The sequence below is a fragment of the Metopolophium dirhodum genome, chromosome 5 (assembly GCF_019925205.1).
Source record: "Metopolophium dirhodum isolate CAU chromosome 5, ASM1992520v1, whole genome shotgun sequence".
NCBI lineage: Eukaryota > Metazoa > Arthropoda > Insecta > Hemiptera > Aphididae > Metopolophium > Metopolophium dirhodum.
In genome coordinates, this window is record NC_083564.1 from 21390026 (window position 1) to 21415711 (window position 25686).

The window sequence follows — 25686 nt, forward strand, 5'->3', positions numbered from 1 at the left end:
GCAAAATAAAATGTTGATATTTGAATCTAGACACTGCGCGTGAAACGAATTCTCACACGCAATATCTATATATATAAAAAGACTTGTCCTGGGTGATTCATCATCGCCTAGCCGGAACTGCTGAAGCTATGGATATGAAATTTTCAGTAAATGTATTTATTACTATGTATAGGCGCACTAAGAAAGGATTTTTCGAAATTCGCATTTTAAATAGCTGCTCAAACAGGGACATTGAGGTTCAAGATGGAAATTGGAAATTTTATTTTTATTTATTAATAGTTGCCATTGGTTACACTCTACAGTAGAAATTAGTAATTATTTATTATTGGTTGCCATTGGTTATTCGGGCGGATCAGGTACAATAGCTGGCATCAATTCGAATTATATTATAATATCAAAATTAACTGGGTATAACTTCGATAATTTAGAGTTAAATCCTACACTTACGTACAAATAGCACTGGGTCCGCGACCTACCACGGATAAATTGCCTACCTGATATTGCCTACCCTGTTGCCTATACTGCTGCGAATCAGAATTTTTATTCCAGGAAACAGAAAATTTAAGATACATTTCGAACACCATACACCGAATATTAAATAACGAATTGAACAAAGTTTGAGTCATATAGAGTTGGTACATTTAACGGGCAACGAAGTGCACGGGATCAGCTAGTAGGACATAGAAAAAAAAAAAAAAACGTGCAATACATAAACATATTATAATATACATTATTGTTATGTTATACCAACCCTAATAACAATACCTATAATAATCGACATACATATTATACACAAGAGGAGGGAATAATAGCCATCCGGTGACGGAAACCCTTAAGGCCAAAATTTGTTAAATTTATAGTTTTTTTAACCACTCTCGCAGGAGCTGTAAGTCACGGCACCAGCGTCACCAGAATCGGCGCGGTGGGATGGTTGTTCACGTGCCAAGAGCTGAAAAATATGTGCGACCGGGACAACCCATAGAGTAAAGCCGGGTTCACACTACACCGTGACGTGTAAAATAATCACGGTTACCACTGCAGTTACCAAACGATACCGCGCATAGTTGAATATATTATTACTATTATTACAACTTTTGTGGTTACATTTATGTAAGCAAAAGTGATAACTAAAATAAAATAATATTAATATTAATATTATGTTGTTTATCATCAAGTAAAATATTTATTTTTTTCATTGGTATTGCATTTTACAACATAAAAGAATGTGTCTAGATACCCGGGTGCCCGTAAGTGATAAAGGCGCATTCACTGCAGCTACGCCGTGTGTCGTGTCGTGCGAGGGCTTGGTTATTATATGGTTACGACTGGCAACCAATATGGTTCAAAAGTTGAGCAGTAGTCAATTCTTGGCATACTCGGTTGCAACTTGGTTATTACATGATACCGAAAAATTAATATCCAATAACAATACGATTTGATCGAAACGACACGACGCAGCTGTGGATCCACCAGAGAAAATGGTAAGAGTGGTTGTCCTATGGTTACGACGGTTACCAACTTCTGGTGGTGTTGCACAACAAGTCGGGGGAGTTTTCGATTTTTTTTTTGTCCGAGCGCAGCGCAGCGAGCGAGTGGCCACGCGGGCATCACTGTAAATGATTTTTTTTCACGTTTCCGTCACTGTCGGGGCTTTGGCCGGGTATTGGATATATACACTTTGCGTACACGGGCACCCGGGTACTTAGACACAGCGAACATAAAAATACGAAATCGCACGACACGGTGTAGCGTGTGAACCCGGGTTAAGATCTTACTCTATGGGACAACCGAGCGGATGATAACGATGATGACGACGATGATAGACTCGTCTGGTTAGGTGGGGTTAGGCTAGGTTAGGCCTCAATGGTGTATATGACATCGTAACAATAAATCATGTCGACGGTGCGTCGCGCGGGACGAAAGTTCGAAACACAATCGGCGGCGGCGGCCGGCGGTCGCGCGCAAATATCGCTGGCCCCCCTCCACGCGACGACACCAATCGCTCGGCCACACGCCCCTCTCGCCCGGAGGCGCCGATACCGGCGATACTCGATCGAGCGTGCCTATAACATACAATGGTAATAATAATAATAATAATAATATGAGAACTACCGTTGTTTACGTAACGTCGTCGTCGTCGGAGAAGTACTGTAGTTGTCGTCCGCCGCGGCCGAACGCTCGCTCGCGCGCGCACGCACGCACACGCGAACACACACACGCACAGGCACGGGCACCCCGTGCGTGTATATACGCGCGCACACACACACGGGCACGAAAACTTGTTTGACTAGGCACGGCCGGTCACCCGCCGCCGCCTCAGCCGCAGCAGCGACTACACACACACACACACACACACACACGAGCGCGCGAGCGCGCGCAACCGGCGAGAATGGGACGGAGGAGAATAAAGTTGATCTCGTCTCACACCTGCTCAAGATTCCCTCCGTGTCCGATGAGCATTCAGTGTCTTCGGAGCTCCGGTTCCGTGCGTTTCGTTTGATATACCATATACCAGTCCGTACACCGTGTGCGCGGGTCCGCGGCGCCGTCGTCGCGCGTAAAAATCTATCGCCGTGTGCGTTAAATCCACCTCCGCCGCCGCCGCCGCCTGTGCGTTTGCAGTAATAATAATAATAATAATGACATAGGTCCTACCTGTTTTCGTTTTTCGCGCCCGCCGCCGCCCGATTTCGTGGTTCCGTGTCCGTTATTTTTCCGCTGCCGCCGCGCATTAATATTTTTATAATTTAGTTCGTTTCGACCGAGTGCGCCCCGTGCCGAAACTGCAGTGTGCGTGTGCGGTTTTCCGCGAGATCTTCACCGCCGCCGCCGCCGCAAAGGCCGAACACCCGACTGCATCGACCGCCGTCCGCGGAGGATTTACGCGCGGCTGGATATTAAAATCTGAACAAGGTCGGTGCACTTTTCGTAAATAATAACATATGTATATCATTGCCCGCGTAATAGAAAGATTTATGATCGCACTTGCACGCCGCTCTCCTGAAAAGTCGATGGCGACATCACTCGATCGGTGGTCCGTCCGTCCGTCCGCGACTTAAACGCCGCCGTTTACCGCCCGACAACAAAGCACGTCGCGCTCTTCGCGCCAATTCGGTCTTCCGGGAACGCCGGAAAAAAAATCGAAAACGGCACGCACCGTTCCGCGGGTACCGCGGTCGTCGCGCGATACGCGGTTCGCGGTCGTCGCGCGATACGCGGTTCGCGGTATCGACCCCGCGCCGTCGTGGTATCCGGGAATCCCGCGGGCAACGAAAACCGAGAAACGTTACCGCGCGACCGTTTTCCGTATCATTGTTAGCTATTGTTGTACCGCGGTATATCGAACGAAAATCAAAAGAGAATCTAAGAAAATTTATTATTATGTCCGTCGCCGGGAGTCTGTTTGTTGGACACGTAATGTGTCCTATATTTAATATAATTTATATATATCATAATAATAATATGCACACGATATCGTATAATATGATATTATGTACCTATATTATATGCGTTTTATCGGATAAATGTGCAATTTGTCGCGATGTGGGCGAAACCCGCCGAGACGTATCGTTTATTTATCCTCTCTCTCTCTCCGTCACATACCCATATAATATTATTATATTGTTATAAATTATAAGCGAATAATAATATATAGGTAGGTACTAGGTACCTACCTACCCGGCAGCCGTAACAGCGATACGGTCGCCGTGTGTGTGTGTCTGTCGCGTAGGTATATAATATTATTATTATAGCAACAACTGGGTTATAATAATAATCGTCGTTAGCGGAACGGAAAAAAAAATAGTAACAATTATTATGATAAAAAAAAAAAAAAACGCCGTTGCCGGCGCACGGAGAAAAAAAACCCGCCGCCGTTTAATAAATGATATTATATTATTGTATAGGTATATCTGGTACGTGTCTGGTATTATACGGTTACACCAAGTCCGTCGCGTTGTGTGTATAGTTGCGATGGTCGATACTATCATTGTATATTATTATATAGGTTGTGTTATTATATTATTGTAAATGTGCGGTTTTCTTATTATCGTTTTATTTTATTTTTCATAATATACCGTCTGAAAAATAAAACGCGTAATGTATACGGGACGAGTAAATAATTTTCTCGGTAGGTATATCGTACACATAATATTATTATGAGAATAATGACAATAATATACGCTCAGCGAGTGTTCGCCCACATTCCCGGACGCGCGCGCCGCTTGATGTCCACCACGTCGCGGACTCGGCAGGAATATAATATTGTTCCGTGATAATAATTTATTTTATTTTTTTTAAATTTTTATTAATATAAAGTTTTCCCGACATTCGACATCATCTAAACTCAGGCGTAAAGAATTAATTATTTTTTAACATTTATAAATTGGATCACAAAATTATGGTATAAATAGTTAAAACTATGGTTTAAAATATACTGAATAGGATAAGATTGTGAAACATTGACAGATGATAAAAATAATAAAATATAAGACAATATTTACATAATACAATAGTAGATTAAAGATTTAGGACGTCGTGTGGACGGCCGCGTTGGAGTCTGCGACTGTTTGGACGGGTGAATCGCTGAAGCCTGAAGTGCTGTGGACCACTTGCTTTGGATAATTTGTTAAAGAAGCTTACCGATAATTATCTCATGTAGTTTTTGATAGTAGGAATTTAATAATAATTTATGATTATAATCTATAGTAAAGTACAAGATTTTCAAGAAGAAAAATTCGATACGCATCGACAGGGAATGAATGACAATTACGTTACCGATCGAAGTCCGCAGAGTCCTATCAGCTGGGTCGGCGGTACGTATCGCACGTGAACGCTCAAAATTCGGTAGGTCACTCCGATTTCTTCCTTGAAAATCTTGATACTCGACACATGCAGGGCATGAATTTCTTCGCTTTTCGCACTCGTCGTTGTCGCCGGTAAAAATTGCGGGCACTAGGTTTTTTTTTAATTTTTGCATTTTTAAGTGGAATTCGCGCGCGGATTCGTTGGCTCGCGAATATATTTTCGTTTATTAATAGTGTTGCCGCTGCAGATTAAATCGAATAAAATAGGAAGTCGTAATAATTTTACTATACGTGTATAGCCCATCATATGCCCGCATAGAGGCTCTATCAAAACCGCCCAATAATGATTGTTAAAATTATATATATTTTGTAGTTCACATATTATTTAACGCCTCAACGGATTTTAAGTCGTGGTACATCCACTGCGGACATCGTTTAATATTTGTCAAGGAAACGCCGCTATGCGGAATCAACAAGTACCTCCATATAGGTATAAATTTTTTTCACACCTCGGCACCGCAGTCTCACATTAAATTCATTTCGGAGGAATTTCTATCATCGAAAGCGTTGCAGTTATCGTTGACGTAATTATTATTATTATTCCATTTTCCCTATATGTTGCAACCGCTTGCCAGACCTGAGAGTAAAATATACAACAATCGCGGTAACTCGATCTGTGCAACGCAGAATACGTGGTTCCAATATATGTATATTATATAGGTTCTGTCCATTTATATATTTGCGTTTCGTTTATTAAAAGTATATAATTTTACAGTTTCGACTTAAATCTGTAGTATTTTCGCTCCGATGTCTTACTGTTATCGACTCGTCGCCGTCGTGTAGTGACTATATATTATATAATTTATAATATAATATATGGTTAAACACGCGTATACCTAATATGTGGTATTGTAAACCTGTATATATAGTGGCTATTGTTGTTGTTGACCAGCAGCAGAGTGCTCCGGCGCACTGTGTTTACGCCGTGACCTTGGCATTAGGTAGAAATATAATATAAATCACTATACTTTGCTTTATTATCCGACTAATATATTGTAATATTACTATTATTATTATTATTACTATTATTGTACGTATAAAAGTATAAAACACGCCGCTCACGCCGCCCCATCACCTCTTTCAGACAATTAACTGCGCAGTCTATTATACACTGTTATACACTTATTTATATTTGATTCTTCGCCATCAATAAACATTGGTGTAGTAGAGGTATTACGTGAATAATTAATACAATTTACCCGTGTAAAGAATATATGCTATAACTAAAAATCAAAACTAGTATTATATTTTTTTTATGTTAATAATAGTTACTGCATTAATGCGTTTGTTAGAATAATAATTATTAACTGTCCATCATAAATTCATAACAAGAATTGGTTTTCACAAAATTCTCATAATAATTTTAATTTGCCTCCTTGTATAAATCTGCTACAATGACGGACGACTTGTAAGTCATAAATGTTTTATTATTTATCGCATTGAATTACTTGTTTATATTACAATAAAAATAATTTATCACTAACTGGTTCACAATATTATTCATACATGTTACATATAAAATATAAATAGGAATATTAAGATAACACAGCACTGCGATATGCGTTGACATAAGTGTCTCACAATTCATATTTTGTCGGAATAAATTTATATTGCCTTTGACATAAATAGTGGTAAGACGCAGACCAACAATAACGGAGTACCTGTACATAACAAAATAACGAGTATCCCATTATTAAAATCTATAGTGGTCCTTTTTTGTTTTTAATCGAAAAAACGTGATTTATTTATCAATATTAAACATTAGTACCTGCTATATATTATATTTTATATAATTAATACTTTTTTCCTTTTTTTGATAATTATTTGTTTTAACCTTGAATTAGCTCGATGGGTACATATTTGTACTACCTATTTCTTATACACAAAATATATTGGTTCATTAAATGTTTCTTTTTAAAACGAATATTCAAATATCTTATTTTGCGTCATCCCGTTGATACGAATATTTTAATTTATAACCGAGAGCCAGCCGTGTATAATAAATACATGGGTATTATTGAATGAAGGTAACCTGATATTTTCAGGTTACAAATTCCTGCGCAACACAATAACTAGATAATCGCCTTTACACACTTAAATTTTGATTTTAGTTTGGACACAAGTCGTTTTGTATCGAGAAAATACATTTTTCTCGAATAACTGTAAACTTTATTGTTAGGGTAATTAAAACGTCGGTAATTTATTCAATACCTGTATACATGCGTACTCGCCGCGATATAGCAGTCTATTCGTGGCCCGCAGGGACTTCAACGGCGGTAGCGGCGGCGGCGCGCGTTCTATAACCCGTCGCAATAATAATTGACTATGGCCATTGTTTTGCAGTCTAGCGTTGAGTAAAAAACGGTCGACGACAATCACATGACAATAATAATTGTCGTTTGACAAGGTCTCGTTGAAATAAAAATAAATACGCACACACGCGCACATAAGCACGCGTAATATGCATAGTACTCTTGTCTATCTATATTATAATAATATTAAAACGTATACATTATAGTAATAATAATAATGTATATAAACCTTCGCGCGCACAATGGCCGATCATTTTTAGCTTTCGTGGGAAAACTGCGGGCGCCGCCGCCGTTAATTAATGAAAAATGGAAATGTGCGGCGCTGCCGGCCGAGTTGTGGGTACCTACGCGATTTATAAAAAAAACACAACAATATAATATAATAATAAGTAATTGTAGTGAGTAAATATATAACATATTAATGAAATACGATATACCTAAAGCGGGTATCACGTTAGCGGTATCGATTATTATTATTATTATAAATAATAATAATAATACGTATGTCGTATGTGTACGGTGTACCTACCTGTGTATAATATTATGCACGTGTTCGCGCATATTATTATTATAATGTCGAAGCGATTGTCTCACAATGGCGTTTCGGTTTTCCGACGTACGCATACGCCAAGTCGCCAACAAACATTCCAAATAACTCTTTATTTATTTGTATATATTTTTTTTTAATGACAGCCCTCGATAGGTGCCCATAGTTAATGAGCGCCGCCGACCGGAGTCGTTCGCGCGTGTAATAATAACAATCACGCGACGATGGAAATGAGAGCTATTCTCTCATTGTACAATATAATAATTACAATATAATAGCCGGCAGCGGGGCTACTGCTGCGGAAAAATAGGAAGGTGGTGGTGGTGGTGGTAGTGGTCTTCGTCGTCGTCGCCGTTAACCTATTATTAATCGTAAATTACCGGGTAATTTTTGTATTATGATCGAATATAATGCGTATTTGTTGTTTAATATTTCCGAAGAGAAATCGTTTTCCGCGTGTATAATATAGTAGATAGATAATATTATAATAGTCGTAATACGATATTTATGAGTTTGAAGTCAAATCCGTTGACGTCGTTTAAAACCGTTCGTTTTCCGACGTCGATACATTTTATTTACATTTATAACGTGGGTACGACACCGGGCACCGGCGACCCACGACGACCGCACGCAGATGTATACGCGATTGGAACGGTAGAGACGGGAGACTTGAACGACGCTATTATTGATAAGCATATAGTATACGAGAAGTGCTCTGTCGTCGGGAGGTCTTCCGCGCGCGCATCATAAGCCGCGGAAAAGAAAAACATCGAATTATTACACGACGAATGTACGATAATAAATTATAAAGTCCCTCATACCGTTTTGTTTCAACTCGACGCGATGAGGCTAATAAAACTAATTTCGTTGATATTTTATAGTTTTTTTTTTTATTTTATTATTTTATATATCATACGAATTAACATAAAACTATATTATTATAGGTACTCTATACCTATACTTCAACCGCGCGGAACGAAACTACGCGTGTACACACGAATGCTGCGTTCGAGTCGATTTATCATTCGTGTAGACGTATATTATAATACGAGCCCGTTTATATTATATAGGGGACTTATGCCGATACAACCTAAAACCTCTTAAACGCGATAAATAATCATTTTTATCGTATTACCGACTCCGCAATGATTTACGCTGTGTAAGAAAATTAAAAAAAAATCTTCGCGCGTTACGTGTATACATTATACTGCGCGGCGGCGGCAGAGCGCCCACGACGGTTGCGGCCCCGGGGCAGTGGCAGAAACCGGAGAACCCGACGACTTGTTTATTTAATTTAGTTGCCGCTACATTTCGATTTTGGCTACTGCGCCTTCGCGTGTGTTGAAGTGTTGTGTGTGATGTGTTTTTGTGGTTTTCATTCTCGGGTCGCTGTAGATTTCTCGTTGTGAAAACAACAATATAATATTATACCCTACTATATTATATACCACATCTAATATTACTATACCACTATTTTGTATACGAGTATTATAATACGTATAACTTACTGCAGACACATTGGTGTTTGCAACGAATTCTATTGATCTCATTGTGCACAGCGTACCTATATATATTATTTATAGTAACATCGCGGTATGCCGGTATGGGTATAACATGTTGCACGGGTAGCTAGGTCGTGGACTGCGGTAATAGGTATCGAAAAATGTTTTATTTTTTCGTAACTCGAGTGGACCGCTGCTGAAATGTTCGTAAGATACTTGTAGTAACAGTTGTGAGTATAATATAATATATAATAATGAAGAATACATATAGACGGATGGAGAGAGAGACAAAGGCGGAGAGAGAGAGAGAGAGAGAGAGAAAGAGAAATAGTAAACTATTATCGCCAACGACTGCAGAGCAGAACAGTGTTTCATTGAACACGCTATATATATAATAATATATGAAATAACAATATGTTATAAATCCCATCAATTCGTGATCTCGGCTTCGAAACAATTGTTGTATATTAATAATATGTATTCTAATATATTGTATAAGGTTTTTTTTCGACAACACTTTACAACAGTGAAAGTATATATATTATTATGCTCCACAAACTATAGGTACTTGCTCTATAATATGCAAATTTTTCAATCGCTTGCCACGCGAAATCGTGCGCGTATTTTTGTGGAACTCGACTTTTTTAGCCCATGTATCTATTTGTGTGATTGCTGCGTAATACCGAGAATTTTTTTTTAAATACATAGCTATTGTATTATTAAATAAATAATATTGAATTTAGAACTTTAAAAAAAATGAGAAAAATACGATATTTTATGTATAGGCGTGTTTACAGTAATTCTGCGTGTAAGAACATTATATATTATAATATGCTTTACGTTATTTCTCTCGTGTTATTATTACTTGTTATTAGTTTAACGTTTATTTTCCATAATCCCATCAGATGATATCGCAATGAATATAATAATAAATAATAAGTAAGGCGAGTATCGCTTGCAAAATGTAATCAGACTCGACGTGCGATCATCATAAACGTAAACTCGTTTTCAATGCACTCATTTTTCACAGATGATGCAAAATGTAATTTATCCCCATGTACAATACATCATTTCGTTTGAATAATATAGCGTGACAATTTTAAGTAGAAAATATAATTTAAACCTAAATTATTTTTTCTCGAATGTGTTCGTGTGCATAATAATGTTATACAATATACATACAGTCCATATTATATTTATTATTTGTACGTCCTATAATGTGTGTGTGTGTATGTGTTTTTTGTTTGTCATAATAATATAGAAAAAAAACAGCGAAATCGTTATAATTAGTTGTGTAAAATCAGTAGATTTGCGTGCTCATGGCATACTTTAACGTACATTATAATGTGGTAGATGTATGTACACATCTTACTCATTTATACACATTTACGTCGAAATTAAAGTTTCTAAATCGCATGGTATGTGTAGGTAGCAGGTACGTTATAATAATTTGTAATACAGCGGATCCAATGATAAATTACTCTCGTGTATAATAAACGATGGTGAACCAGAAAATATCATAATTATACATTACGCTAATTATAATTTATAAATTACATGCGGTTTTTCTGAAATATTCATATCGTTTGCGCGTTTTGCATCGACTGCAACAACTGTGCTCGCAATATCATTACCTATCTAAAGTCGTCGTGTACATTTTAAACACCGATCGAAATTAGGTGCGACCTGCAGGGTGTAGAATAAGAATTGGGGAGGAGATAATAATATAATATAGTGTCGAATCTGCAAATAATAATAATAATAATAATAATAGTAGGTACATACGATTATAGGTACCTACGTGATAAAAATAATATATAGGTAATAAGGATAGTATCTAGTATATAAGGTTAAACGGTCTCGTCGGGCAGTATGGATTTAGACAACAAACGCGCACAAGCAATAATAGTAAAAAACGGATATAATATTATATATATATATATATGTAAAAAAAAATGCGACCGGTAGCGGTATTAAAGAGATAGATGATAGACGCGGTGCAGGGTTAGAGAGAGAGATACCGAGGGAGAGAGCTGCTGCGGTTGTTACATTTATACCGCGTGTTCCGGTCGGTTCAATTAAATTTAATTGGATTTTAACGACGACGACAACGACGACGACTTGACCGCCACCGCTGCCCCGTTCGCGAGCTCTACTCCATTTATGCGCGCGCGCTCTCATCGCGAGTGTGTGTGTATGTCGGATGGAGCTTTTATTGTTGTTGTTGTCGTCGTCGTCGTACCGCCCGTACGGTTTTTACACGCAATTATCTCGGTAAACCGTCGCTGCATCGCCGAGACATATTATATACAACAGGCACACAGCCTCCGCGGCGGCGGCGGCGGCGGTGACGTGACGGAATGCCACTGCCACCGCGCCTCCGCCGACGGCGCGGGGCACGATACAGCACGCGACTTATTACGACGGCGCTGCGCTTATTTCGGTGCGGTTCCGTCGTATATTCTAATACAAAAAGCTGAAAACATAATATTATGGGTATAGTTTAATAAATTAGCGATTACCTATAAACTGCGGCTGTTGCCGTCCTCTCAACATCCATATCGTGCATATTTAACTAGACCATACTATATACGATATTGAGGTACCTAAACATATGCAGCGTATAATAATATAATCTCGTCCCTAAAAACAAACATATACGTACCTATATATATAATTCAAATTGCCTAGTGATTACTATATAAGTGTATAACCCAGAGGTATACAAATTGTGCGTCGCGACTATATCAGGGACAACGCGAGAGTTGGTGAAGGAAGCCGCGTCAAAGCACTGGAATCCAAAATAAATCTAGGTCATGTATAATGAATACACTCATTATTTATAATCATTAAAGCAATTATGGAAACGATAAAAAAACACATCATGTGACTATTTGAAGTTTTATTTCTAAAGTCACTGTTCTTATCACCCGGCCATAATATTGTATCCGTGTACCTATTGTTTCAATTTTTTCACAATAATTTGTGAGCCGTAAAAATATTGTGAACCCACAAAGGATCCGCGGTATGAAAAAGTTTGAATACCTCTGGTATAACCTAAATAGGTATAGGATATAACTGCAGCTCAGTTTCAATAAGTGTGTATATATAGTGTTGTCCTAGCGAATATATTAATATGGGCTGCAGTGCAGCTGTTGCAGGAATATAAAATAATTATATATGCATGTATATTTAATTATTTTGCATTAGGTAGGTATAGGTAGATATTCTTTAAATTTGCAGCATCGCAACGCCTCAATACATATAATATAATATTATTCCTAAAATTACAATATATGTTTAAGACGTATATAACTATAAAAATGTGAATGTGTTACGGATTTTGGATTACAGCTGTGACCGAACTAGGAAACTATATATAAGGTATAACTTTATTATTTCAAACGCTTTTTTAATTGTTGTAGTAATACCATATAATCCAGCGGTGCGTTCTTTATAATTTATCGTAATAGAATATCAAAATATTACAAATACTCGTCGTCTGTTGATCTAAAATTACCTCCACTACCATATCCTCCTTGTCAATCAGGAGTATCAGACATTTGCAATACCTACGTCTTACTTCGGGATTATGGAATCTTTATATAAGGTATATAAGGCATAAACCCAGAATCACGTCCTATATTGATTGTTTAACGTATAGCTCAACGACCCCGCGCTGAATAATGCGGTATTCCGGATTTTAACAATGTGCAGTTGTGAACGAAGTGAAAAAATTCTAAAAAAAAAAAACAGAATAGTTTAGTTAGTACACATATAGGGTGTCGGACATTTCTAACATTCCGTAATAAAATAGGTGTTGTAAATTATTGTTTTTTTTCTCTTCGAAATTGCCCGCAGGCCAACCGGACAAAAATGGAATATTATATATTATGCGTCGATTAGTCCGCATGCAGATGGAAACGATCTGAGTGACGGGAACAGGTGGCGGCTAATATTTAATTTTAGACCGGCGCTATATACCTACGACCACGAGTAGAATTATGCGTGGAACTACGATCGTGATGTGCCCTAATTTGGCATCGGCGGCCACTTCGAAGCCGATAAAACAATAAATTACGCGAAGACTGCACGCCGAGCGGCAGAGTGAATATACCTACCATCATGTACCCGCGTTAAAGTCTCCGTTATTATTATTATATTATTATAAAAGGCGTCGTCTAAACAGCCTTGATATATAAATGTAATTTTTCGAAACTTTTGGCGTGCAACAAAAAAGATTTTATTGCGTGGCGACGAGTATATCGTTATGTGTCGTTTTGAAATAATTATTTCACATCAAGATAATAGGTGTGCAATGTTTACATCGCGGGAGTTGACGATGGTCGATGAGTATAATATGAATGTTATAGGGTGTTTGATATATTATACGTTGGTACTTTAGATAACAATATTAATCGTATACCTACACATAATAATGATAATAACTGCAATCGTCACCCATACGGCGTTGTCGACACGACTCGCGATTGGTCGGTCACGGGTAACGCCTCCCCCCCTCACCGTAGAAATATAAAAATATAAATTATTATTATTTTTATTATACGCGCGCAGGTACAATAATGTAACGACGAGGCGCGTTCGGCGGTTACCTGCCGCCGCCGCCGCCTTCCCAGTCACGGTATTTTAAGCCACTGTCGATGCGCGACTATAATAAGAGAGGAGGAATAATAGACTAAATTATAGGCAGGCGCGCCGAGTGTTGCCATTTTTTTTTTGTCCCCACCGTCGCCCACGGCCGCTGGAAACAGTAGTGCACGAAAATCCATAAAAACGTCGTACGGGGATAAATTCGGTTCCCTTCAACACTATATATTATATTTTATAGGTCTCATATATGTTCCGTAAACATATAGGTATATATATAATCAAATTCTAATGTGCCGCAATTATTTTAAGTATACTAACGCTGCGTTATTCCAAATATTTAACAGGATCTGTATTAAGTTTACATATTAATACGATACATTATAAATTATAATAATACTTATTATTAGAGGTATATTTCAAAAATATTCCAAAATTATACAAGCCATTTTTATCGTATTTCATTTTGTCATTAAACTAGCACTTATTCCAATTAAAAATATCTGTTCGGTTTTATTATATGAATATGTTTGGGTCGTAAAAATGATACTGATATGTTCATGTATATTATCGTAATGAACGCCTAATTTCGATTAAATAAAAAATAATGTATATAATATATACGATGTTAAATTTTCATTAGTACGCTTGGTGATAAATTTCAAAATATTTATAGTGCTCCGTTGCCCTTTTGTTGTTGATTTAAAAATATATTAGGTATATAATAAAATGCGCAAGGAACATGCATGTCCAAGATTTAATCTCAGAAAGTATTTTACGAATTTTAATGAAACTCGTAGGTATACGCCCTTAGAAGTCTCTATCGTAAAAAATGATTGCGACCGTTTTTGCATATTTTTGAAACTCGAGAGATGCTTATATTCTCTTGTGTATGTGCTTACTATATAGTGGGTTTTAAACGGGTTAAAAAGAATAATTCGCACACGCCAAACGATTGTCGAAAACAGACCACATTTTGGGTCATTTGTGTGCAAACGGGAATCACCTTGATCCCACTCGTGAAATACTCCAAAAACCTGTTTAACGCTAACTGTTGCCATTGTATGTTTACTTACACACCTTTATATCCGCGTGATGTGTTACCACTGTCGCCGTCCTCGTGATCTCGCAGTGATTCATAGATCCTGTAGAGTCTAAATCTCTTTTAGGTTTATTATATTAAAACACTAAATAGCTGTAGCACATGCGATTTTAACTGAAAAACAAGTAATTATTTTATATATTTATTTTATTAACATATAATATAGTATTATTTTTTACGACTTCCCTAACCATATTTGATATAGATATACCATACACCATTTAAGCGATATTTTTTTTTATTAGATACATACCTACAGTTTATAATTTTTTATTTAGTTACTCGGTTGGTTTAATAAATTCAAAATTAAAATAAACATATTAATTATATTACAATAATATTAAATTAATATTAATACATTTACAATATTAAAACAATCATAAATATTATATATAAGTATTGTGTTACATTAAAATTGTTCATAATATAGTTATTTCGTGTGTGTATAATCTTCGCTCGTCTTTTTAGAATCTAAAAATCACAAGGTCTATAGTAGATATTTATTATATTGTCACACAGTTTATAAGATGCTAAGATGTAATATTGTAGATAATATAAACCAATTTTAATTTGGTGTGGTTAAGCTTAAATATTTTTCGACCATCCATACGTTATTTAGGTATACGCTGAGCCATTGCATAATATATAAGTACATCTATATTTAATAACTCGTTTGATACAATTAAAAGAATACTACGGATAACTTATGAAATGTCAGTTTTTTTTTTAAACACTAAACGGGTTTCACATATTGTTATATTATTGACGACCGCGTTCTTCGCGTGAAATGGGATACAATTTGTATAACATTCTTATTTAGTTATGCAACGATATAGTTATAATTCTGGATCGATTTTGGTAGCCGTTTCTTTACAGTGCCTATGCAAATTTTGATCGAACCAGAAGATTTCGATGTTGTAAATGCATAATTTACGTTACATACTATATTATACGACTGTGTCCACAGGAGTATACGCCCGGAGGTTAGGCCTTTATTAGGCCAGCACATTAGTAGGTACATAAATATTATAATTTATAAGTATACCTATACAGTTTTCTTTCATGACTAGCTATATTTCGTGATATCTTTGTTTCTCTATGCTAAAACAATTGTGGTATAAATATAAAAGGTGTGTACGTGTGTGTGTGAGAAAGAGAAAGATAGAGAGGGGAAGGGAGAGTCGTAAACTAACTAGTATTTGTAAATAAACGCAACATCTACCGCAGTCTATATAATATTATTATTTTTATCATACATCTTCAGTGGGTTGTGGCACTTTATAGAGTAGTCTAGACCATCATTATGATTTGCACGTATCTACCTATATACTGTATTCAATTATTTCGTGTGTTTTGTATTCGACCAATTGTGTTTCGTAGGCAACATAGACTAGTAATAACAGGTAACCTGAAACTACGCTTGAGTTGTGTGTCTGGCTGGCCGCAGAAAAATCAAACTTAACAGTAATCGTATGTAATGCATAATAATATACGGTAACACGATGGTACAGCAGGTATTATATTATGGATGGTACATTGTAGCTGCTATTTTTTTAAGTACATTTTTTGCTCATTGTTTTTATATAGACAATTTCAATCCAGTTTATCAACTTTTACCGGAACTAAAATTACGCATGATACTCAGTGACATATAGTGTTATATATATATATATATGTTTTGTTCGGAAGCAGTGCGAAGATGTTTTATATCCTATGCAGTTTGTTTGCGCATTTCACTCGTTAAGTCCGTCATATTTGGACAAAATCTGATCGATTCCAATTAATCAAATTCATCTCTAGTAGAAAATATAGTATATCCATGGTGTATCTTCTCACCATTTATTAGGCTCTGCTATAACAATAATAAATTGGCATTGCGTTTAGCTGTTGCATCAACTTTTATAAGTAGGTACGTACTTACATATAGGTATACTGTCGTATAGATAGGATTGATTTATTATTTTTATCGGCTCAATGAATTATAAGTTAATGACATTTAATATTACACATCATAAATATAATTGAATTACATATAGAAACAACAAATTATTGCCTTATAAGTTATAAGTTATAGGTAATATTGACGAATAAAATTTTTTACAAGCTCGTGTTTTATAAAATAGAATTATATCAATATTTATAGTTTGATGACTAATTTTAAAAGCGCTGTTATATAATTATATATTTTAATATTCCTCATATTTTGGTCTTATGTTTATTTAACAATATTTTGATTAATGTGTTAACATCTGTTAGTACATATTAAATGTCCAATGGGTCAATATATTCAATAGGGTAATTTTATTTTATTAATAGTCACTATATGATATTGTGTTGATATTATTCTGGTTTGCATAAGTCATTACTCTTCTATAATGTGTACATCGATTTTGATTTTTCTTATAGTTGTTTTTCATCTTTATTCATCTTCTGTTCGACATGTAAATCATTTAAGTCGATAGACAATCATTTTTCTTTGCAATGTATTTTTGTTAGTCTTCATTAGATAACCTCGGTTTACTAAAAAATAAACATTCAGATTCTTACTAATATACTTTATATTTCCACATAATAAATTTGTTTGTTCAATTTATTTGTTTATTCTTACGTTTGTTATATTATAGTTTTTATGTATACATATCATAAATAATTTTTAATTTGTTCATTCATTTAAATTATTATTCATAAATATTTCCATCGTCCCAAAAGTACTTAAATTGCCTATATACTTCGCCGTCTGTCCCTTAGAAATGCGTTTACCTATAATAATAATTTTCATACAATGTATACCTGTGTATAGAATTGTAGCACATTAATGCATCACATTTATCAACATGATACCACGAGATGACTTTTGACCGACAATGTGAGTTTGTTTAATCGCCGGTAACACACACAACAGTGTAACTATGGAGATTTTTATTCGGCTGACACACTGATCACTCGTAGTAATACGTATTTCACAGACGATGACGACTAAAAATGTTATGGATTAATTATGATTTTTCTCATTAATTGGTGTAAGTACTACGTTATTTTATCATAGTTTGTCTATAATATACACGCGTTGTCTCAACACATTTCTAAGACAAAACAGTATTACTGTTGCAAGTGTACATAACATATAATAACACGTTATAGGTAGTAACCGGTTATTTCGTTCGGAATGAAAAGTGTAGACACCTAGATAAATGTATAAAATAATAATAATATTTAAAAAAAAACAATAATACTCTGGAGTCCAGTTGATTGTTACTGTATGCACAATATGTTACTGACGCTTGTGCAGAGATTCTTACAAGATCGTGTATACGCATTATGCGAGTATTTAACATATTGAAGTGATAATATATTAGTATTATGACCCGAGACCTCTACATAGACTTATTTCCACCAATACGGAACCAACCCTGTATTATTATGTAAACAGTAATCGTGGTCTTATCGACACCTGATGCTTCTCCATACGCAGATATTATTCGTACCGATACGACAATACGTGTGGGCAAGAGCGTGAATAACAAATAAAAAGAAGAAAAAAATGTAATAAAAAGAAGAAGAAAAACGAAATAATTGATATTTTTTCCTCCTCGAAAACCGGATTGACGACGTAGTTGGACTTTATAACGGATCGACGTGCGAGTCTCTGCAGCACCACTCCATAACTACTGGGTGCGAGTTTTTCTCCCATCCGTCTCACTATCTCTCTCTCTCTCTCTGTCTCACTCTTTGTCACTCTCTCCATATCTCCGTCACTCTTTATATCTTTTCTCTCTCTTGCCGCTTATATTATTATTATTCTATTTTAAAATAGTCGGACAATCAACAGCGGACTACTAAATTACATAGACACCGCCAATTTGGCAGCTTTCCAAACTTAGAGCGTAATATATATATATATATATATATACACGCATTATACGCGTATTCACGTACGGGCCGTATAATATTTATAATATTATGTTTCTATCTATACTATGCATTTTTATTATTATCTTTTATTTTCATCTTTTTATCCCCGTATACGCAAAGACGATGACGATGTCGATGATAACAATATGAATAGTAATAATAATAACGATAGTGATAATAATAATAATAGTTGTAGAATTTTATCGATTAATATTTCAGCGCTATAGCGCGTGAGAAATTCGACAAACCGTCCGTTATAATAACAGCCACCCGTTACTATTATTATTCATTGCGTTTATGTCGGAGTTTATGTTTACAAACAGTGATGTAAATTACTATAATATAAAGTTATCATTATTAAAATTGCACCATTGACGGTTCTTATCAAAATGCCTATTATAATAGTAACTATATAATTTATCGATATATTGTATAGTTACAATTTTACACAACATAATAGGTATTACATGCAGAGTGTGTGGTTATTATAATATTAATATCACATTATATTTGATATACAATAAATATGAAATCCACCGAAACATAAATGTCTAAACGAGGTGCCTGTAAGTTGCTCATGTTAATTTCTTATAGTAACTATGTCCTTAAATCATTTATGATTGAAACACCTACCTGTATAATAACAGAGTTACGGTAAAATGTATCTTATGTTTTTCATTACATTTAAGAATAATCATATTATATTTAGTATTATTTACCTATAGGTACCTGCAATTTTGCATTCTGAATATAATGTTTTTGTTCAATAAAAACTTATTTAAATATAATATAATATATATTTTATTTTGTAAACTGATAATGTATATTTTATATATAAATTTAAATTACGCAAATATATATACATAACAAGTAATTTTTTTATTGGACTAAAAACCAGGAAATTATCATAATAACGTAATAAAGTTGGATACTATTTTTAAAACCAGTAAATGATTATTATGATTTAGATTTAATCAATAAGGTCCGATGTTGGAATGAAAACAAATAAATAATTATGTAAATAGCAAATGAATATAATTTTAACAAACCTGTTTGGTTGTTCGCAAATTTAAATATAAATACCTATACCTATACGTAGCTGTATACAGCTGGTAACGAATAGATAAAACAGATTGCATTTTTTTAAGCTTCGGACCAATAATTATTTACATAAACAAATTGCCATAAAGTCCCGTTTATTTTATTTTTTTCTAAACAAATGCACAAAACGCGTAGTCTATTTTATATAACTATACAATTATGTCAACCCGTTTAGGCACACGGTTTTATAATAGTTATAACACGTTTACGAAATTATATTTCATAATTAATGTACTGAATAAAATTTAAATAGTTTCCTTTAATTATACTTAAACGAAAGACTAATATTAAATGACTTATTTCAGATTTTACTGAGTCTGTAGTTAATTATTGAACTATATCATTACAGATGTTTTAAACTATCCTCTTCTATAATATTCTTAGAGTGATACTCCCTTAAAAAATAATTCATGGAACTATAGTGTTAGTCTTACAATAACTTTGTCAATTTCATCAAACCAATTACAAAACTGGACTAATTATTTTTTAATACAAAACACTGATGGTTGATGTGCATAAACCGGTTGTTATAGTATTATCAAATTGTTAATATATATAGCTAACGGCTCGTGTAGTTTAAGATAAAAATGGTATATTTTCTTAATAATTTATGAAACAAGATTTATACCTATATGCTTCTCGAAAACAAGTATTTTAACATGTTAGGTAAATGTAGATATAAGTGTTTAATTAAAAACGATTTCAGTTCACATCTAATACAAGTGTACCCAAGTATAAATGAGCTGCACAATCATAGATATCTAATATACAAACTAAATTTGTCAATAATATATAACTTGGTTCTATTCTATTCTATAACTTAAGTATATAATAGGTCATGTATTATATGATATTATAGAAATAAATTGAACAGTATTGTTTGTTATGAAAAATCACGTATATTATAAGAATTCCTATATAGAGTACATCTATAGGTATTAGGTACACTTGCAGGATTTGTGTGTTTTCTCTGTATTTTACGGGTATACGCGTATAAATACTACTGCAGACATAATATTATAATAATGAAAAAAATAACAGCGCAGGTACCCGCGGTCAGCGCTACGGGTTACATTTAGGTCGATAAGGCAATAATCCGATTGTATTATAATATTATTACCTCGATTGCGGTGTCTTTGCTCGATTGCGGTGTCTTGTCGCGGTCCTGTCCTCGATCTATCATCGTAAAATTATAATAGTGAAATATATTATTATTATGCTGTGCCTCGGATGACCGACCGAGAGCAAGGGTCCGTTATCATCGTATATACGCGAGTGAGTGTATATGGATTTCAGCGGGCACAATGACCCAAGCACGTACATGTATTTAAATAATTCTACTATACTGACGGCTGATGGGTTGTAGTCATACTTCATGCTGAGGTATAGATACGCTGTTTTTAAATCGTTTTCTAAAATATTATCGTTTCGTTTCCCACCACATATTCCAAACGATTTTTTTCGCAATCGATCAAAATATATTTTCTTATAATAAAATCTTTAAGCAATCATAGTCTTTGTCGTCGAACAATACTATTATTGCAAATCCACGTGTGGTGTAGCCGTGTAGGTTATATATATATATTATTCATTAGTTTAGAATTACAATAAATTACAATTTTTTTCATTGATGATAAACTATATATTAGTATTATACCATTGGGTATAATATAAAGTATACAATATATTATTATACTCAATGATTAAAAATAATATGTTATTTTTTATAATAGTTCGATAAACTTACTAAAAACAGTTAAACCATTATTGCATTTTCCCAATGGTTCGCGACTATTGGTTTTTGTACTTGATACTAATTGCTAATTAGTAATTACCTACTAATGATTATTAAAAGTAGGTACTTAAAATGAAATACGTATGACTGAATATTATGTTTCTATAAATATAATAATTTATATAGTTAATTACTATTTAATATAACCTTTAGTAATAATTAAAAGTTTTTTTTATTATAATTAGTAATTACCTACCTACCTTTTTGTTATAAAATCAGTTTCGGATCAATAAGAAAAGAAATCCATTATAAATGATTACATTTAAAAATAATATGGATTTTAATTAACACTTCGACTGGTAGGTATGTGAAGAAAAAATACTTTTTTAAGATAACGAAATTATGATGTTTGCATAATGCATATCATTAACGTATACGTGTATACAACATTTCACATACAATCCCCCTTTTATCTGGATGTTCCAAAGAGGTCGAGCATAATGCTATAGGTACCAAATGCTATGGATACAATATACATATATACGACCTACTAACCAATAACCACGTATACTAACCGAGCGATAGCACTGCAAAACCTGATGTAAAACTATACTATCTTAATCTATAATTAACTATGTAAATAATAAATATATATACTATATAGTTTGTAATCAAAATACAGCGAATCATCATCGTATAACGACGTGAGTTAAGTTATAAACCTCAATAACATACAAATAATAATATATAACCAATTTATGAACAACAACATATAAGACAGTGTAAGGAAATGATATAATTGACGAATTAACCTTACGATGTTATGTGTGCGTTTTTATTTTCTTTGGCATTATATTTTGGACACCGGCTAATAGCTATATTATAATATGCTTTTAACATTCTAATGATTACATCTATTGATCGTCTACGGTACAGCTGCAGCTTTCTACACCGTCCATGATTCGGTTGGATTAGGTTCTCGTCTATTTATTTATATTTCCTTGCTATTATAACGCTGACATTTTGTTTCCCGTTTGCCATACTACAAACGGCTGAAACGAAGGATAGCTTTTTATAATACATTTTACTGCCAACAAAGAACCACGATAAAATATCGAAACGAGTAAACGAATCACGTATGATGTACCCAGGTATAGGTACCCACATCCAGCTATAGGTGTATTATACAGGTATTATATGTAGGTACCTACTCCACAACTCCATAATAAATAATTAAGACATTTATTCACGTGTGTGGACTATACATTATTATAATATATTATATAGGGCGGGGATATGTTTTCTTCCGACGACCTTGGGTCGATCCTGCGCTACAGTGTCGTGTCGTATCACCTAAAGCCGCATGTACCTACCTGTATATATATACATAATATGTACACATATTATATTCGCTCGTATACGCATCATATATATATGCATAATATTATGTACCTTTATAGGTATAATACTAGGACGTAATGGGTACGCGATGTAAATGCAGCGTATATATGTACACCACCACGCGCGTATATTATATGATGATTGGCACCGGGCTGTTATATTATGTTGTACGATAATATACCGCTGCAGACACCGCGAGGTCGTCGATCCGATTGAGTTATTATTGAACCTCAGACGATGGCGTTACAATATAATGTGTACTATATAGGTTTTATATAAACGTACACACACAGGTATATAGAAGTACGTTTTCCACCTTTGATCGGTTGCTGACGAGTTGTCTGCCGAACGCGCGTGTCGTATATAATAATATACACAATACCTATAAACACTATTTATATTTATACCTCCATACAATATGTATATGATGTGTGAGTGTGTGAGTGGCGGACGAGAAGAAAGTCTATATCGAAGAAAAATAATAAACAGAGCTCTCGAATAGTTCGACTGGTCGTCGCAGGGCCGCACGTTTATATATATATATAATATATAATAATGCGACTATACTGCAGGCCACTGTAGGAATATAATAATAATATGATATCATATGCATTTAATTGTCAGGCATTTTTTAATTTAACCGCGGCGAGCGAAACAATATTGTAACGAAACTCGCTCGATTGCGGCCAATTCAATTGTGCAGAGTGGTCTTATTATACGTATTATTATATAGGTATATTATAAATCGTAAATTCCGCTTCCACACCGCGCGACGGCCGGTGCGTTTACTATTATTGTACAATGTACGGTGTAGAAAATTAGAAAACATCAATCACATCGTTATTATTGTTCCGTCGCCGATCACACCGCGTTAATCCCGTATAAATCATAATATAATAATATAAGACAATAATTATTTCGTATTTATAATGGGGCGATAAATTCATATAATAGTTTAAAAACGTGTAACATTATCTACGACGATGTATCGTACACTACTACGTATTGTAAAATCTCGAGATCATTCCACATATTATACGCTCTTATTATACATATACACATATACATAAATATAGATAATATATAATAATATCATGTACGTGTTCCTTATTTTGTACGCCATAATTCTTTTTATTCACGGCGCGTGGTGTTTCGTGACACACCAAGACGTCTTTGAATATTATTATTATTATTATTATTATTATTATTGTTTATTTTACGCCAGCGGGCGATCTTTACCCAAGTGAATAACTCACCATTATTCTCAGACGCTGTTGTATACCGACAATAATAATTTTTACACAATATGCGTGCGTATACCTTCAACCTACCTACCTATATATGTGTGTCGTATAATATACCTACTGCTGCCGCAGCGTTGTATAATATTATAATATAAATTATATAAATATAATGTGATTTCTACGTAGAAAGCCGCGTTTCGGAACAGATTGAAACACACACTTGACTCGCGTGCGAGCGCATTATATCGTAATGTTTTGGAAACGATTTTGAAAAACGATATGAGTTTCGTGACGACCAGTTTCGTATTCTACTCTCGTGCCGTACGGCGCGGCGCGACGGCCTGCCAGATTAAGGTGCCGCCGCCGCCGCCAAACCTTCTTTTGTACGCTAAGCCATACTATAATATACCGCCCGAGTAGGTAATAGTTTAGAATTAGAGTGTCGTATATATATATATATATATATACATATGGGTATATATGGTATATATACGCTCTTTTTCTAGTGTTATATCGTGTACGATATGCGCGCGCGCTTTATTTTTTCATGAAAAATCGCTGGTCGCGTCAATAAATTACGTCCGTAATAAGCCACACCACGTGAAAAATATTATTTTTATTATTATCATTATTATTACCATTGTACACGGGAAAGGCTTAACCGTCACGTTTAGCCGGCATGTATATATTTATATATATTATGTATATATATAAATATATATGTATATAATATGTATATGTATGTATTTATGTATGCAACTGATGTATTATCGGGTCATTAGCGCCCCCCCCCCCCCCGACAAAATATTATATTCCGCGTTGGCTTGCCATTTTTTTCCTACTCGGAGCGAGAGCCCATTATTCAGTTTTTATTTCTTCTTCTCATGATACTTATTATGATTATTATTATAATATATTATTGTTGTATACCTACGTACCTACATAATATGTTATATCGTTGGGTTAGGTATTATAATTGGCGGCCAAACGAGTCTGTCAGAGTCTTGGCCGGCCGCCGATGGGTACGTTTCGTTACGTTCCGCGCAGCGTTTCGAAAACGTTTGCCCGATCGATGTTCCAGCTGTTACTGCTCGCCTATATAATATACCTACCTCGCGCGCAGCACTGCAGATAGCACTTCGTACATACGCATGTGTTAGAAAAATTGTATAATAATGAGTTGTTAGAAACGAATCGAATCGTAAATATTATGGTTATTTGTTTTTTTTCGCGTAAAACAAAAATTCTTCACTTGACGATGTACAGCCTGCTGCAGCTGAAGTATAAATAGGTACCTATACTTGGAGTAAAATGTATATACCCTGCACACGTACACGTAAATGCGCGCGCATCGCTA

At 34.8% G+C, this 25686-nt stretch overlaps 1 protein-coding gene across 1 annotated transcript in view; it reads left to right on the forward strand.

The window, feature by feature from the left end:
• The first annotated feature begins 2430 nt into the window (after positions 1-2430).
• The window catches only part of LOC132945822 (GATA zinc finger domain-containing protein 10-like), a 185253-nt gene continuing 161997 nt past the window's right edge, over positions 2431-25686 (forward strand). Inside the window, exon 1 of the mRNA XM_061015605.1 lies at positions 2431-2913. The gene's annotated coding sequence lies outside the window, so the exon portion shown is untranslated. The remainder of the gene's footprint in view (positions 2914-25686) is intronic.